Source organism: Heterodontus francisci, chromosome 6 (assembly GCF_036365525.1).
Source record: "Heterodontus francisci isolate sHetFra1 chromosome 6, sHetFra1.hap1, whole genome shotgun sequence".
Lineage (NCBI taxonomy): Eukaryota > Metazoa > Chordata > Chondrichthyes > Heterodontiformes > Heterodontidae > Heterodontus > Heterodontus francisci.
This window is the reverse complement of record NC_090376.1, coordinates 25866178-25885233: the sequence shown is the minus strand read 5'-3', so window position 1 is coordinate 25885233 and position 19056 is coordinate 25866178. Positions and strand designations below refer to the sequence as shown.

Sequence of the window (19056 nt, the reverse complement as noted above, 5' to 3'; positions counted from 1 at the left end):
GCCTGGGTGAATGAGACCCATGATAAATGGCTTCTCCCTTAAAGGCAGTCTTTCCCTGCCAGTGTTCCCCTCTTGATGCCCCCACTTGTGACACTTATCCAGGTCTCACTTGCCTGTTGCCTTCTTGAATTGCCCCCCACCCTGCAGTGCAGTCAACATTCCCCTCCTGACACTAAGCTCAGCCCTCCCTTTGTGGCCCTTCGAGGCCCTCGATGTTTGCCCTTTCAATAGCCTCCCCTTCCTGGCAGACATGATCAGCCACCTCGAAGCGAGACTCTAAAACCCCATGAGACCCGTGCACCGTTTATGAAATTGCATTCAACACACAAAATTGCTTTCAATTGGCCATTTAACGAGCTTAATTACCTGCCCGCTGCATCACCGTTGGACCTCTACCCTCCATGTTTGCTGCCATTGACAAATTCAGGATGGAATGTCCCGACTCCATGTCCCATCCCAACTTTATGTCCTCCCATGCCTCTATACCCATCCATATTGTTCCCTTAAAATGCAGCCCAGAAAGTTGACATGCAGGTACAGCAAGCAATTAGGAAGGCAAATGGCATGTTGGCCTTTATTGCAAGGGGATAGGAGTACAGGAATAAAGAAGTCTTGCTACAATTGTACTGAGTTTTGGTGAGACTACACCTGCAATACTGTGTGCAGTTTATAGTCTCCATGTTTAAGGAAGGATATAATTGCATTGGAGGTAGTACAGCGAAGGTTCACTAGATTGGTCCTTGGGATGAGAGGGTTGTCCTATGATGAGAGACTGAGTAAATTGGGTCCATATTCTCTGGAGTTTAGAAGAATGAGAAGTGATGTCATTAAAACATACAAGATTCTGAAGGGGCTTGACAGGGTAGACATTGCAAGGTTATTTCCCCTGACTGGGGAATGTAGAACACTGGGGCACAGTCTCAGGATAAGGGGCCAATCATTTAGGACTGCAATGAGGAAAAATGTCTTCACTCAAAGGGTTGTGAGTCTTTGAAACGTGGGTGCACCTTAGTTGAATACATTTAAGACTGGGATAGACAGATTGTTGGCATCTCGGAATCAAGGGATAAGGCGAGTGGGAATGTGGAGTTGAAGCTGAAGATTAGCCATGGTCATATTGAATGGCAGAGTGGGCTGGATGGTCTACTCCTACTTCTAGTTCTTATGTTTTTTTCTTGGTACATTATCCCTAGAATGATCCATTCGTCTACAGTACTTCAGTATTGCAATTCTAGAGACCCTAATCTGATCCTAACTGGATCAAATATAATTTAAGTGCTGTTTGTGGTAAGCCTGCAAAATTGTTGGATTTTTGATTGCAAGTTTTAAAATGAGAAAGGAAAAGATAAAATCAGTACAAAATGAGATAAAAACAGAAAAAGACCAAATGTTGTTAAAACTACGGCTGAAGTAAAAGAGAAAATTAAAATTATCATACATTTGGCAGCAGAGAAACTTAGTTACATAATAACAACTTGCCTTTATATAGTCACTTAAATGTAGTAAAGCATCCCAAGGCACTTCACCGGAGCATAATCAGAGAAAACAGTTGACACCAAGCTATGGATAAAAATGGAATAGTGTAGGTCAGTGACTAGGAAACTGTTTATGGTGGAGGCCAAAGACATTGGCTTCAGTCTTCCCAATAAATAATTGGAAGAAATATCTGCTCATCCTGTACTGCTCAAAAGGTGCATTAAGAGAAGGCAAAAGTGAAAAAAAACATGAAAACGCCAATTCAATGCAAAGCGAGAGAATATGGAATCCAAAAAGGCAGTATTCAATTCTGGGTTCTGCTTCCACTAACACCACTAGAATTTGCAGCATCAATGGGAGGGTACCTCATTTGCATGGGGTTTCTGTACTTGGGCAACAGAATACACACTGAGCAAGATCAGGAATTATCTTAAAACTAATTTTCTGTACCCAACTTCTTTTGGAATAAATAATGCTGCTCTAGCTGCTCAACTTTAGTTCGCCTGTGAAGTTGAACTTTGTGGGATTGACGTATGAATTATTTCACTCACATAGGACATTGCATCGAAAAATGTACAAAGCATTGTTTAATGTGTTGCAGATATCAAACTGTGAGAACTACATTCTAAAATGAATGTTTTAACTCCTTGTGAATTGATTTTATCTTTCATATTTTAAGTATTATACCACTGGTTTCCCATTGTGACTTTCTATTTTTATCTATTATCTTACTTAAAAGTATGACCATTAGTTTAGCCTGAATGAATTCATCCAATCGTTGAAGATAGGAGAATGTGGTAAATATCTAACATGGTTTCCAACACCATAACATTAGGTAAGGGGTAATGGCCAGTCCCATGGTGTGCTATACCATTCACATGTGCAGGTTTCAGTCCATAGGAGATCAGTCTGTTTATGGAAACTCTATTCTGATGTGATCATAAGTTAGAAGTGACAATATTTAGAGATACAGCACTGAAACAGGCCCTTCGGCCCACCAAGTCTGTGCCAACCATCAACCGTCCACTTATACTAATCCTACATTAATCCCATATTCCCTACCACCTGCCTACACTAGGGGCAATTTACAATGGCCAATTTATCTATCAACCTGCAAGTCTTTGGCTGTGGGAGGAAACTGGAGCACGCAGCAGAAACCCACACAGACACAGGGAGAACTTGCAAACTCCGCACAGCCAATACCCAGAATCGAACCCAGGTCACTGGAGCTGTGAGGCTGCGGTGCTAACCACTGTGCCACCCTAAGTGAATGAAGCCTAAACCCTAACAATGGGGGGGCAGCTAAAAGTGACAAAAAGTATCATTTACAGATCTAAGTTTTAAGTCTAATTTTATATGTTACCAGAGGAAAACAGCAGTTAGTATGAACACAAGAGTCCAGAAAGATATGAAGAGAATTAGATTTAACTCACCTGGCAGGAGAGGAAAAGCAGCAACGTCATGAAGCAGGAATAAATATACTGACAATATGAAAGGAAAAAGGAACGTTAGAGGTGTGGAAACAAGCAGAAGGAGGAAGAAAAGGAACAGCAAAACTGGCACAAGAGGAACAGTGCCAGCACTAGAAAGGGAGAACAGAATCTTCAGTGCAAATACAAGCTAGGGTAAAAGGAGAAATAGAACCAGCATAGCCATAATTTGACAAGGACTACAAGACCAGAGTTGAAGTCCAGTTAATTCAGCATGTTGTACTAAATAATCTTCAATCTTGTTCACATTTTAAGGAAGGGGATGACGAAGACAATTTCATAAGAGATTTTGAAATGATAGTAAACGATTTAGGTGTTGAAAAGAAAGATGGGTCAAAAGGCCACTACTATCACTCAGCAATAAAGAGCTGATTGCGTGCGGTTTTGCGAATAGACCTGTGGTACAGTATGGATTATGATGTGGTTGAATGAGTGATTCTTGCTGCACTGGGGTGACACCTTAAATCATAAACATATAAATTAAAAATATAGAAAGCTTGGGGCCATATCTACAGAGAACTGAAAGATAATCTCTATGCTCCTTTACAAAGACTGGAAAAGCAGGCTAAAATTGAGCAGAGATCAGTGCAAACTGAGCAATCCAGAACACCCCATTTAATTTTCATCATTTAGGAAGAATGGATTATTTCTCTGTTTGATTTGAATAAGTCATTGACAGTTCATCAATATTTGGTGCTAACATAAGCAGAAAATGCATCTGGAATTGTTCTGCATGAAAACAGGATAGATTTCCATTCTGTGGATTGCGTGTGAGGAAGAGGAATTCCCTTCCCCCACTCTGGCTGATGTTTGCCAAGTGTGTCAGTTCTATATTGGTATTTACAGGGCTCCTCAGAACAGGCATATTATTGGAGTGCAGTAGAAGGAGCTTCATTTTGTCTTCAACTGTGCTCTCCCTAACCTGGTAATGCTGGATGCTGACACTGGGTGCCTAAAATGGAAAATGTTCCATCTATCAACTCTAATAGACCGATGAGGTAAGAAAGTAGAAACAAAGCCTTTATTTGAAATCAGTTTTTGAACTGAAACCAATATTTTAAAAATTGGTCTTATTAAAATATTTGATGCATTCATTTCAAGTTAATCTAGAAATTCTATGTTTATATAATCTTTCAATACCCTTTAACCAGTCTTATGATGTGGTGCAGTATCATGCATTTGCTTGCATCAATAGTACATTATCATTTCCATCATTCTAAAAGGAACAAAGGCACTGGAATTTATCCACATATCCTAGTAAAAGTGTAATTTATATGTATATAGCCAATTAAAAAGAAAACACCAGAGAGTTATAGCCAATAACAGTGCCTATCATCGTATGAGTTGTATAATTAAATATGAGCAAAGCTCTCATGATTTGAATCCTTCAATTAAGCGAGTGCTTTGTAACTCCCTCCAGGGTTAATTGTTCTATATATAGTACATTTTTTTCTGATACGCTACATAGTTTGGTTGAACATACATTGTTTATTACTCCTTCTATAAGCTGTGCTCTCTATCTGGTTATACTGATCTGTCTTTCTATCTGCTCACCTGTGTATGTATCTATCAAGTGCATGCTGTACTGTAACACAATTTTTTTGTCCTTGTATTCAATGTTTTAGAGAACCTATTTTATATTCATCTCTTGCTTTGAAGGAGTTACTATCATATTGCTGTTTTAATGACTGAGATGAATTCATGTCATACATGAAAATGAGCAAACCATGAAGAATAATTGTGATCCTGAATGAACTCCATTGGAAGAGAGTGACTGTATAAAAACACTAATTGAAAATACTTAATGTGGCTGTCACTGCTACAGACTGGAAGGAAACAGCCTGTCAATACCAGAAATCCTTTGGGAGTTTGTATCAGCTGGTGCAATCTGGATTTTCAAAAAAGGAGACTAATTGGCCCATGGTAACCATGACCTTTATTGCAAGTTCCAAAAACATCTGTGCTGTAGTCTGAAAACAATAAAGAGTGAAATAGTTTCATTTGGTTAGAACTTTACATTTGCTGCTGCTGGGATCTCTTGTGTTGCATTTCAATCAAGGGCAGCCTGTGCTGCCTAGCCGTCCTGGGCAACAGCAAACTTATCTAAGAATTCAGGTCAGAAACACCCTGTTTCCTAGCAACACTGGGATAGTAGTGGTTTTCGTTCAGACGGAATCATCCAGTGGCAGAAATGGGATCATTTGGTGGAGTGCTTGAGGCAATGTGAACTGTACACACACTGTTAGTAGCAGCTTTGTCCTGCGCAGCACAGTAAACTGACCGAGAACCGTAAGGAGCTTAACAATGTACATGCACTTTCACATTTGAGAAGTAGTTGTCACTTTGGAACGTTGTCGAGTGCAGAACATTGACCTATCACTATATTGCTTTCAGATGGCGAGCATATGAGGAGATTGATTTTTTTAAGAAAGGAGGTGGCTTGTGTGATGTTTGGACCTAATTGAAGTAAAGCAACAGAACCTGGTAAGGAACAAAGTTAACATTTATATAATGCATTTCATATATGTGGCAAAAATCTGTTTTATTGAATGACTTGGAAACTCATGCTGTTGTTGAACAGAAATGCACTCTGAAAGAGCTAATCTGTTGTGGGATTAATACTGAAAAATCTTTGTTTACTGTGGTAACCCAACTAGTAATGTTTCTCATTCTAAGCTGTGAAGGTTTGGCAGGTTTACAGGAACACTGAAACTAACAATAATTGCATTCTATCAAAATTCTATGCAATAATAGAATAACATTGATTAGTGTCTCTTTCCAGCTGTAATCAAGCTTATGTGCCAAATGGAGGTATTTAACCAACACAGGACAACAAACATTATAGGAAAGGTTCATATTAACAGATCTTTTCTTTGAAAATATAATCTCATATTAGTGTTTTATTCCTTCTCTTTGGAGCTTAAAATAATTCTTTATATTTTCTTCCACTTGTATAGATCTTGCAGTGTGTTTACTGAATACTTACAATGAAAAACAACAGTGCTAACAAATAAAGTAAACTTTAGTCCTTTATGGGCTTTTTCTAAAGGAGAAGTTAGGATTCTATTTTACTCGCATAATTAGCAACAGCTTGCACTTAAGTAGCACATTTAATGTATAGAATATCCCAAAGCGCTTCATAGAGGTGAAAATAATTAGACACTGAGCTGTGGTGAGCGGTTTAGGGGTGGGGACTGAAGGCAAGATCAAAGAGGAAGCTTTTCAGGAAGCTATTGAAGGAAGTTGAGGGAGGTTGCAAGACAGATGGGAGTTCAGGGAGAGTTTTCCAGATTGCAGTGCTGAAATAGCTGGTGTCTGCTAAGAAGGTGGGTGGAGACATGAAGGATTTGAGGCCAGAATTGAAAGAATGGAGTATGACTGCAGGAACATAAGACTGAGGTTGCAGAGATAGGGATGGGGAAAGCCATGAAATAATTTGTCGATGAAAACAAAGATTTGGAAAACAAGATGAAGGAGAATCCAGAGATAGTTGGCGAGCACAAGGATCATAAGGGAATCGGAGCAGTTTTTTTTGAAAGGCAAGGACAGCAATGGAATAATTGAGCCTGGACCTAACAAAGGCATAGGTAGATTTTTCAAATATGATGTGGATGAAGTACAGAATTAATATATTCCTATATGGCAAAAGGACAGTATCAAAGAATGTAATTCTGTGGAAAAGTAGAGTTATTAGAATTAAACTGATACTTAAAGGGAGTCATATGATAACATCAAGGCTAACAATACAAAAGGAGTCTCCTGAAATTCCTCGGGATTCTGCTAGTCTCTCTCCACAACTTCAGAGGGCGACTGGCAGAACCCTCGGGAGAACAGTGGGGACCCGGTTGCAGAACCTCCACCTGCCATTTACAAAACAAATGGCAACAGAGGGTGGAGCTGGGGGTTGGGTGTACCTAAGTTGGGAGCCCCATTCCTCAGCTTGAACAGGGACCTTTTCTATCAATGAAAATTTTTACACTAAATGAGTGGAGTTGTACAAGAGGGAGAATGTGACTTCCCATTTAACACATCCAGGACTTGAACTTGACCAGCAGTTAGATAGTACGGCCATGCATCAATGGCAGTGACAGAAAAATATAGTTGGGTGTCATTGGCGCACAAGGAGAGGCTTGCTACTTTTAAGACTGGTGCCAAAACCATGGTTAATGTGTATTTAGGAAATTATATATTCTCGTGGTAGAAGTTAAGATGTAGGTCATTCAGGTAGAAGGTACGCAATTAGTATAAGAAGAAAATTAGGCATAATTCTACACTACTCTTCATGCAACTGATATGCTTATTCACGACTTAAAAACCTAAGCATTATCAACTCCATAGTCACCATATTCTAGACATTTGTCTATGCCAACAACACAAAGTGGGCTTGTAGTGAACTGACAGCCAGCTCTTCACCCCGCCCAATCTTTCCACTGAAGTTCACAGAATGATAGTTCAGACTCTTTTTGGAGACTCATTTCCTAGTCTCACTGTCACTCTTACTTGGTTTGAAATTCAAATTATTGGCAATATTTTCCAAGCAAATGGAAAATAAAAACTGGCACAGTGAATAACAGGCTGCTGATTTGGGACCAATATCCCAGATTTTGCAGTAAGAATAACGGTGAGGATACCAACGCTCATAGTTATTAAGAAGTAAATTGACTACAACTTCTGGTATCTGCACATGTGCCATTAAGCAGGGAAATAATGAAGTAGCTGCCCGAGACACTCTGATCTTCCAGAAGCTTTGCACTAACAGTATCTCACCTACAGATCCAGCATTCAAATCCATTTAATCGCTTGAAGTTTGGGTACTTAGATACCACTAGATTGCCATTAAATATGCCAGAAAAAGTTAGGGCTTGTCCATTTAAGTATAAGTTAAATTTTAACCTGTGACAAATTTTAATTACTACCAAGCAAACTCTCTGGCACTGAAAACTTAATTTTACAAGTGTGGAGTCTCATTCCTTCCAAATTTAATTATCATTAGAGATTTTTTTTAAACTTGAAAAAAAATTGATTTTTTAAAAAACTTTTTCTTTTTTAGCTCTTTCTTAATCTCAACTTTCTCTTTATTTCACTTTCTGTATATGATTTTATATTGAATTAAATATTCTTACACTTCCTGGTTTGGGCTCTGCATGCTGCAGTAAGGATTCTTCAATCTGACCGGTTGAGGAGAAATGTGATTGCTTGCCCTGCTTTTTCTCCCTGCTTTTGGTACTATGCAAAATATATAAGCGCACGGAGATGTGTCAGAGGCAGTAATTCCAACCACCCTCCCAACCATCCCCCCCCCCCCCCCCCCCCCCACTCCTCCATGGGGGTAGTTTTCCTCTGGTCATTAGCAACATCAGAAACCTAGTCAGGACATTTCCTTTGTTTGTTATTTCAAATAAAATCATGAATACACTCTAGAAGAATGCAATTATGTTTTCACTAGAAACTGCAAACAGAGAAAATCTTTCTGTTATGGCTATGATGTTGCTAACACATGACAACCAAAGGAACTCTTTCCCCCACATGAAATCCACTCCATTTCACATCAATGTCAAAACCGGTTATTTTCCTAGTGAGATTTGAAAGGAATTGCTGCAAAATTGGCCAAAACTATTTACCCACTGACCTTTTAAGCAGAAGATGAACAGGAAAGTTTGTGACACAAATGTGAAAAAACTCATGTTTAAAGTTGCTTTTCTGCTTTCCCCATGGCCAGCGAAATGAAAAATGAAAACTTAATTTTCAAAGAAGAATGAGTTAAAAGCTGGTCAAGTCAATGATGTGATACCAGATGAGTGGCTGTGTACAATGTAGCAGCACAGCAGGCTATAGACTAGCCAGAGGGGGATTGTGTGGAGGTTAGGTAACAATTGAACAATAGCAAAAGGGAGACTGCAGCTAGTGTTTTATTTGCGTTTGTGTTTCTTAGGCATTGTTACGATTGGATCAAATTCAACCTGCTTTTTATAGCCATACAATGTTGTACCTTTCTGGAGTTTATATATTTTATTCAATACACTGAGAAATGGAGCACAGAAAGATCTAGCTATCTGATTAATTTAGCCAAAAAGATCTGACCAAAAATAGAATGGCCCAGATTTTGCCGTAACAGGTCATCGAACAGCATCTGCTGAATCAAGTTAGTTTGACTTACCCTTGCATGTTTAGGTTTTGAAACTTTTTGCGTGGCAAGTTGCTGAAAGTGGGAGATGATAACGGTGCAGTGAGGGAAAGCGGGCATCTTGGACCTGACTAAACAGGGAAAGCAACTGTGTATCTCCTGAACCAATCAGATTGAAGGAATGTGAAATTAACTGCACAAGGACTGAAAAGGAAAGTGTACATCAGAATGGGTGAATTCAATGTCAAATCAGGTACGAAAGAGAAATCGAAGGGGAATGAAAGATTGGATTAGCAGAAAGGAAGGAAAAGAATTTTAAAAAAAATTAACTTTAGTGTTTTTATAATCTGCAAAAGCAATTAATACTTGAAGGAATGAGACTGAACACTTTTAATAGTGCATTTTCAGTGTCAGAGAGGTTTATTAGTAGTAATTAACAGTTATCACATCGTTAAAAGGGTATTTGTGCTTGTTTTTAACAAGACCTAACTTTATGTGGTGAGTTTAGTTCTTATCTACCTAGCAAATGCAACAATGTCGTGGTATTTGATGAATGTCAATGGTGAGGCAGGTAGTGAGATGTGTTTTTGTCAAGCTAATGGTGGAGAGGCACATCTTGATCAGCAACTTCGGGGTATTGGCATTCAACCACGCATCTGGCCCTCGTCTGAAGTTGCTGCACCATTTACATTTAAATAACAGTGAAACCATTAGCCTCACCGTCATTCTGATGACAAAACTTGGGCCAATTTGTTATTGGTGTTCAGAAAAAAAATCATTCTCAAAGTTTCAGTCCATGGCGTTTGAGATTAGTATTATGTGAAACTGGAGCTAAGACTTCCCAACGCTATTAACAGTGAGGGGAGGACGCACACTATTTTGTCAGCTGTTGCTTAAATATTTGACTCCAGGATTAGTGTAGTTGCTCTGTTAACAGCTCCCATTCTGCTTGATGAAAGGGGTTGCAATCCCTAAAAATAACCTAAAAAGAAAAAGAAAGACTTACATTTATATAGCACTTTACACAATTTCAGGAATCCCCAAAGCACTTAACAGCCAATGAAGTACATTTGAAGTGTAGTCACTGTTATAATGGAGGAATTGTAGCAGCCAGTTTATCTGCAGCACGCTCCCACACACACCAATGTGATAATGGCCCAGTAATCTGTTTCATTGATGTTGGTTGAGAGATAAAGTTTGGCCAAGACACCCAGGAAAACTCCCCTGCTCTTCTACGAAATAGTGCCAAAGGATTATGGAATCCTGTGGAAAGGGATGCAGGGCCTCAGTTTAACCTCTCATGCAAAGGACGTACCTCAGACATGCAGCACTCCTTCAATACTGCACTGGAGTGTCAGCCTAGATTTTGTGCTCAAATCTCTGGAGTAGAACTTGAACTCCCAACCTCCTAACTCCGAGGCAAGAATGCTACTACTGAGCCACAGCTGGCACTCCAAACCAAGGGACTATTTAACCTAACTTGCCAGGCAGCTAACTAGTGGTTCAGGGTGGATACCCATTTTACACCCTGTTTGGAGTTTACTTTCCATTGACATTGGGCGTGATGTAAAATGGGTACCTGACTTGAACCTGCCCAGCAGATTAGACTAAAGTTATCCTCTTAATTTCTGCAGTCTAGTATTGAGCATGTCCCTATTGGTCCTTCTCCATAGGACAATACATCAGTAGCTCGAGTCATACCTAGCACACAGGAAGATGGTTGTGGCTGTTGGAGACCAAGCACCTCAGCCCCAGGACATCACTGCAGGAGTTCCTCAGGGTAGTGCCCTAGGCCCAGCCATCTTCACCTTCCCTCCATCATAAGGTCACACGTGGTGATGTTCACTGATGATTGCACAGTGTTCGGCTCCATTTCCAACTCCTCTGATAATGAAGTAGTCTATGCCTACATGCAGCAAGACTTGGACAACATTCAGGCTTGGGTTGATCAGTGGCAAGTAACATTTGCACCACATAAGTGCCAGGCAATGATTATTTTCAACAGGAGAGACTCTAACCATCTCCCCTTGACATTCAACGGCATTGCCATCACCAAATCCCCCACCATCCTGGGGATCACTACTGACCTGAAACATAAGTGGGAAGCAGGAACAGGGTACTGAATTAGTTTATCAGTCATGATCCTTTTTGAATGGCGGAGCAGGCCTGAAGGGGTGAATGGCCTACTCCTGATCCTATTTTCTATGTTTCTATGCTGTAGTTACTAGAGCAGGTCAGAGGCTGGATATTCTGCAACTCCCCAAAGTCTCTCCACCATCTATAAGGCACAAATCAGGAGTGTGATGGAATACTATCCGCTTGTTTGGATAGGTGCAGCTGCAACAATATTAAGGGCGGAATCTTACCAGTCTAGCAGAGGCGGTTTTGAAGGCAGGAGCAGGAACAAACTTGCAGATGAGGGCGTCAGTAGGCAATCTTGCAGGAGGTGGGTGAACAACAGCAGTGGCTACACATCCGGCAGTGGCATGCAGTGAATAATCATCAAATAAGGGCCCAATGAGGGGGACGGGGAGGACTCTTTCGGGATCATCCTGACTGCAGAGTGAACTCCTGGTGGCAGGCTGTGGGGGCCAGTGAGGCCTGCTTTAATCACCCCCCCCCCCCCTTCGCCCCACAGAGCAACGAATGGAAGAGGGCCACAGCTGTGTAGCCACAGGCCATCCTGTGGAGCTGTTTTCCCTTCACATGAATGGACTGGCAGCTGTGGCCACACAGATTTTTTTTAAAACATCAGAATTCTTCCGAGGACACCTCAAGATGGCGGATGCCTGAACAGCACCCACCTCTCCCAGTGGGTCTGCTGGCAGGATATTGCTGCGGGCCCTCTGATTGGAGACGGCCAGTTAGGAGACCAGCTCCTGGAAGATCGTGCCGGAGCGCACACTACAGACCCGTGCAGGGTCAGAACCCGGGAATGGTCCTGACTACTGAAAATATTCAATCAGCACAAAATTCTGCCCTGAAGAAGCTCGACATCATCCAGGCAAAGCAGATCGCTTGATCCACGCTCCATCCACAAGCTTAAACATCCACTCCTTCCACCTCCGGGTTGCTGTGGCTTCAGAATATACTGTCTACATGATGCAGTAATTCGCCAAGGCTCCTTCAGCAGCACTTCACAACCTTGCATTCTCCATGACCTAGAAGGACAAGGGCAGCAGGTGCATGGGAACACCATCCACGTTCCCCTCTAAGTCACACAATATCCTGACTTGGACATATATTGCTGTTCCTTTCATTGTGGCTTGGTAAAATCATGGAGCTCCCAATCGAACAGCATTGAGGGAGGACTTTCATCACATGTACTGTAGAAGTAGAAGTCAAGAAGAAGGTCTGTCGTCACCTTCTCAAGGGCAGCGAGTGATGGACAATAAATGCTGGCCTTGCCAGTGATGCCCCTATCCTGTGAATTAACTTTTTAAAAAGTTTTTAAGGGGTCAGTCATAAGTTGCATGAATTGTCAACACAGTTCCAGGTTTGTTCTTAGCAGGTTTTTGTGAATATTCGGATCAAGTTACAACATCATTTTACAAACCAGCATGATAAAGTCTTTTGATAAACTGAAGCGACTCAAGATCACTTCATTTTTTTATTAAACTGTTCTACCTCAGTGACTACAGCTCGATTGAATGAAGTGGGCATAATTTTGATGTGTGATGGTGTAAATTGGATGATAACGAGTCAGCAGCCTATTTCACATCTCTCCCAATTTTATTCCATTGATGTCAATAGACTATCACACAATGTCGGTGTACCCCAGTGTTTTTATAAAGTGATAGTACCGTAGGGAAATCTCAAGCAGGATGCGGTCAGAAGAAGGGAGAGAGGCAGCCATGTATCAGATTCATGGCTGTATATGATACAGGAACATGTGCAGGTTGGTGGACAAGAATTAGAGGCCTGGAAAAAATAAGAGAAGCAGGGCAGCCAACTGAGCAGCAGCGGAACGGTGCTGAACTCAAACAATCATCTCTTTAAATTCCTGCACTAAACTGGGAGTCCTGCCTGGGCCCATTTCCAAATGGCTGCAAGTTGCAGGATTTTTTAATACCATAAATGGACATTTTCTTGGGCTAAAGAATAAAACGGAGGTAAATGAAAAGTGGTAAGAGAGAAAGGGGAAAAGTGAAGTGCAGAAGGGGAGAGCAAGGAGCAGGGGATAAGGATGAGGAAGAGAGCTCCCATTGTGGCTTTCCTTGGTTCTCTGTTTTTGAAGTCAAAGTACAACCACACAATCATCATAGTACTAATCTCAGTACCAATCCAAATGGGCCCACGTGTGATTGAGACTAACTAAATTAGTCCAATCTACATCAATTAAGATTGGCAATTTGAGTCTGGCTCAGTAACATCAGTTAAGGGGCACTGTTGTCTAGGCACCACTGTGACTGTTAGGATCTGATCTACACACAATGGGATGCAGGTCTCTTTACTCTAATGGCTGTTATGTGTGCAATGAGTTTTGGCAGTCTCCATCAGTCTCCAGTGGACATAAAAATCTTTCAATTCCTCCACTAATTAGATTTAATAGGCAGTCTTGCTCAAAAAGGCATGAAGTCATCAGTGAGTTATAAAGCTCCTTCTCACAAGACAAATTAATTATGTATTCCACCATTCTCCATTGAGTGTTCTAGTTTGTACAGCATGTATTTTGTGTAACAAAACATTTACAAATGAAATGTTGAATGAATTATGAAAACAATGGCAGGCAGAGTACACTATTATTGCACAGTCTGTACATCCATATATGTCTCTGACAAATATTAATTGAAGATTCTTCCTTCCAGCCATCAACTTTGAGGCATGCTTGAGTAAGGTGGGGATAATTCTGCCTGAGGAAGGGTTTATGTTCAAAATGACAACCCTTGCCCTCCACAGATGCTGCCTAACCTGCTCAGTGTTTCCAGCGTTTTCTGCTTTATTTTCAGATTTCCAGCATCTGCAGTGTTTTAGCGTTTGGAAGGACAACGGTACAATGTTAATGACCTGAAAGTGCTTGGCATTGCTGTGAGGTATTCTCTACCTTTCAAGGAATTCGTGTACAAAATGTCCCTCAGCAAACACACGCACACCTTCATTGGGAGATATCCGAGATGAACCTCGTGATCACCCATCGGTCTCATGCAAATGAGGTGCGCACCATGTTTGCAAATTCTGGTGGGTTCAGCACTGGTCAGGGGGTGCGGGGGGCGGGGAGGGTTGGTTGTCAACAATACTGGCAGGCACAATCCCTCTATAACTGTCAGGACCACAGTATACAGATTTTCAGGGCCAGTATGTTTTAAATGGCGATTGAGGACTGAGATGAGGAGGAATTTCTTCACGCAGAGGGTGGTGAATCTTTGGAATTCTCTCCCCCGGAGGGCTGTGGAAGCTCAGTTATTGAGTATGTTCAGGACAGAAATCGATTTCTAGATACTAAAGGTATCAAGGGATATGACAGTGCAGGAAAATGGCGTTGAGGTAGAAGATCAGCCATGATCTAGTTGAATGGGGGAGCAGACTCGAGGGGCAGAATGGCCTAGTCCTGCTCCTATCTCCTATGTTCCTCCGTAGACTAGTTCACATAGTGCTCAGCTGGTACAGTCTTGCAGCTGACTCAAAATAGCTACAGTGTCACAATTGCATCACTGGAGAACAGTCTGTATTTAAAGTACTCTGCACTCTTAAAATTTGTTGTGCATCCTGTACATAGCCGCATTTGCACAGGTCCCTTTTCTTGAGCCCAAGGTTCCCCCCTCCATCAGTCTTTGAACTTTGGACACTGGAGCTGAACAGGCATTCCTGCATCCAACATTGCAACTGGGCAAATGTGGAAATGTATTTCCTTCCAGCATCTGATTCACGTAGGTTTACCAGTATGTGGGTCAACATACTGTGATGTGATAGGACCTGATCTCAGAAAAAAGGAGAAAGTTGTTGAGTAACTTTCTCCCTTGGAACATCTCCAATCCACTGAAAAGCCCTCACCAGGGTCTCCAAGGCAAATGGCAGCTTTGGCAAGGTACCGTTGGGTTGCTACGAGCTATGGAACTGAAGAGGAAAGGCACATTTTTTTTCTTGTAATATAATTCTCATTGTTAGGACCTGTGTAGAACAACATTCAAGAAGCCCGACACCATCCAGGACAAAGCAGGCCGCTTGATTGACACCCCATCCACCACCCTCAACATTCACTCCCTCCACCACCAACGCACAATAGCAGCAGTGTGTACCATCTACAAGATGCACTGCAGCAACTCACCAAGGCTGCTTCAACAGCACCTTCCAAACCCGTGAGCTATACCACCTAGAAGGACAAGAGCAGCAGATGCACAGGAACACCACCACCAAGCCACACACCATCCTGACTTGGACTTATATTGCCGTTCCTTCACTGTCGCTGGGTCAAAAACCTGGAACTCCCTTCTTAACAGCATTGTGGGTATACCTACACCTCATGCACTGCAGCGGTTCAAGAAGGCAACTCACCACCATCTTCTCGAGGGCAATTATGGATGGGCAATAAATGCTGGCCCAGCCAGCGATAAAAACATCCTATGGACGAATCAAAAAAAAAGGCACCAGATAATGAGATCTTCAATTTGATCTGAACAAACTCAAGACACAATGATATGTAGAACAGAGTGTGTTTGATTGAAGAGAAACTTTGCTCTAGGTCAGCAATACTGCAACCTTGGCCTGTCTGTGCCAGAACCATCAAGGTTGCTTTAAATATCAATCTTCCCTTTCTTCTTTGCCACCCCCGCTCCCCCCCCCCCCACCCCCCACCCCCCCCCCCCCCCCAACACCCTTCAAGGCTGGGAGGAGTTACAACTTCATCTGCTCACAGCCCAACCTTTTGTGGTCATGACATAGGTTAGTAAAGTTTCAGAGTTCAATTAAACAGCAGTTCAATTGTTATCATGCTGATTTATACCTATTACGTAGTTTTCAGTGAACACATTCCATCACATCAGTTACAGCTCAATAAGAAATCCATTGTGAAGATTTACTTCTGCATGTAAAAGTACTCAATGCATCAATTTAATATTCCCATTATACATCAGGCTGTTTCATGAAATTGTGTCTATTGTACCTGAAATGATCATTTTTCTTTTAGCAGTTAAAGATTACCGATTAATTATAATGTTCATCCATACCTGGAAACAGCCCTTCCCCTAAATTACTAAGAGAAAATTTCATAATTCTGACAATTTCTGCATATTTTCTCCTTCAATTTTCTTTTCATTTATGCTGTACCTAGTGCTCTACTTATTGTCATGCAGGGCCCCCACCTGCCAAGAATGAGGCACATTCATTTCGCCGCATGAACATTAAATTTCAAATTGTTGCTGAGAAGTAGAGAAGGCCTGTTACAAGGGGTTGCCAGGCCCCTGGCTGGAAAGATATTTTTGCATAGTAACAGACAGTGCTTGTAGACAAAGGAGCTATTCCCTGCTCCAATTCAATCCACAAACAGATGTGGTCAGACCAGTTTAACTGGCTGTTGCAGAGTTTGAACCAGCTACAGAGAAAGAAGAAAGATTTTTGCTCCTGGATTGAAAAGACCTCTCCTGTCTGCTCTCATCGCTTTCTCATGGAACTCCAAAAAACGAATGAAGACACATGAATCTCAAGAGAGAAAAGTCTCCGACAGTGAACAAGGTTTAAGAAGAATACAGGGCCCCAATGAAAAGCAAGAATCTACCTACAAAAGGACTCTACAGTGAGCTCAAAGAACCCTAACAACTCTTCAGATATTGCCTTAAACTTTTCCATTTTAATTTTTTCTTCTGCTCTTTTCTGCCTCTATTTGCATGTGTGTATCGCGTATGCACGCTAGCGTAGGCATCAACCGAATTAGAGTTTAAGTTTAATAAAATTTCGCCTTTTCTTCTTTAAACCTAAGAAAGCCTGTTTGTGCTCATTTCTTTATCTTATAATTGGAAAGCGGTGAACAAGGATTCACCAAGGGGGAGCTAAAAACAGTGTGTTTAAAATTAAACCTGTTACAGTAAGACCAGGTGAAGGCTGAAAGGGAACCCCAGACCTCTTTCTCACCTGGTCATAACATTATAGATTCAATCTCAGCTATACATGTTCAACATTGGTTGCAACATTTCTTGTAAAAAGGGAGAACTGTGTAATTTTGGTTTTAACTCTTCAAGACCGAGTTTAATAGAAAAGTTATGAGCAGCCAGAATCTTAAATACACACTTTAGCCTTAAATGTCTCAGAATCCATTTTTGATGGAGCCAGGGCATTGTTAGAGCACTAGCATGAATCTGGAATGCTATCAAAGAGATATTTTAGTAGTTTTAATTTACTTCTCAACTGAGCAGGATAAAAGTACACCATTCATTCTGTTCACAATAAACCTTTGCTGGGGGCAATTACTGGAGTGCAGCCAAAAGAATCACAAGGATACAAGGACACAGTGGAAGCCTTGTTATTGGGCACCCTGTTAATGTAGACATTTGCTTAGCCACCAGTTTGCTTCGAGGCTTGTTTAATAGTCACAGTCGAATAGAGGGAAGGTTGGACCATTAACTAAAGTTCTACTGTGTTAGTTAATAGAGGGTTGTTACACTGAACAAGCTGATTAAGGTAAAGGACTATTTACTTTTTAGCATTCGCTCTTCCAGTGTTTCATTTCTTTCTTGTGGACAAAGGTCATTAATTACTCATGAAATGTTTTCTCGTACATTATCCGAGAGAGAGCCAATCTGAGCATATTAGGAAAGAAACTAGCTCTCTTCAAAGGAACAGATCAATTGTTGCAGCAATTGGCTAAACTTACTTCACTAAAATGACACCTTTATAACACCCAACTTGAATTGCAGAATGATTTACTCTGTTAGACATATTCAAACTTGACACCATTTCAATTAAAGAGCAGGTTGGTCTCAACTACAGACTAATGCAGGAACTGTGGTTGAGTTAAGTAACAAGCTAGCTTAGAGACTGTGTAATTACTTAAATCTATTGTACTGATCAGCCAACCAGTCGGTAGGGGCATGATTGTTCAAGTCTAGTCAGATATTTAAGAAATAGTAACATAAAATACAAGACAATAAAATATGTCCTCTAAAGATGTGCTGTAGTATGCCTTATGTAAAAATATATCATAAGAATGCAACTGTGTCTTCTGCTGCTTGGCTTTTCCTTCATTTTTGTTTGTTCTCTTATATGTGCGTTTATTATATTTTCAGTATTTTTAGTGGGCAATGTCAATTGGATCAAACTACAAATGAAAGGCTGCTGAAATGCTCAATTCTTACAATGATTTCTGTACACATGCTGGGCTCCCTCAGTCACCTCTTAATGCTATCCTGAACTGGTGGTTAGAGGCCACCTGGCAACAGACATTTTGTACAAAACCTTTTCTTTATATGAAGTCATGAAGTTCTTGCCAGTGACATTCTTTAACTGATCCAACCTGTAGAATAATGGTAAGGAGTTGTTTTTCAGAATAAGTAATGCAACCTTTGCCTGCTCCCTTTTCAAAACATGGACTAATAATAACATGGAAAAGTTGAAGCGAATGGTATGGATGCATTTAAGGGGAAGCTAGATCAGTACATGAGGGAGAATTGAATGCTGACAGGATTAGATGAAATAAGGTGGGTGGAGGCACGTGCAAAGCGTAAGTATTGACATAGACCAGTTAGGCTGCATGACCTGTTTCTGTGCTGTATTGTCTACGTAGCAAAAACCCCTCCGAATGTATGGAGCAAATTCGACCAATGAAATGTAACCAATGTGAAAAGAGTGTCATTATTGGGGGAAGATTTCCTTTGGTGCCTATTTCTAACATTCACAAACTTTTAGAATGATTTTATGATTTCACATGAAATATCAAACACTGGAAATTGTGTTTCGCTATTACTAATAGCTACTAATACAACAACTGAGGAAATCTTCCCCCAAGTGTGCGCATTAAACATACCCAAGTGGGGCAGT

The 19056-nt window shown here is 41.0% G+C and overlaps 1 protein-coding gene across 3 annotated transcripts in view; it reads left to right on the top strand.

Moving 5' to 3' along the window:
* Nucleotides 1-19056, top strand: part of LOC137371193 (CRACD-like protein) — a 250581-nt gene that overhangs the window by 72398 nt on the left and 159127 nt on the right. For all 3 annotated transcript variants that reach the window (XM_068033333.1, XM_068033335.1, XM_068033334.1), the window contains exon 2: nucleotides 5361-5450. The gene's annotated coding sequence lies outside the window, so the exon portion shown is untranslated. The remainder of the gene's footprint in view (nucleotides 1-5360; nucleotides 5451-19056) is intronic.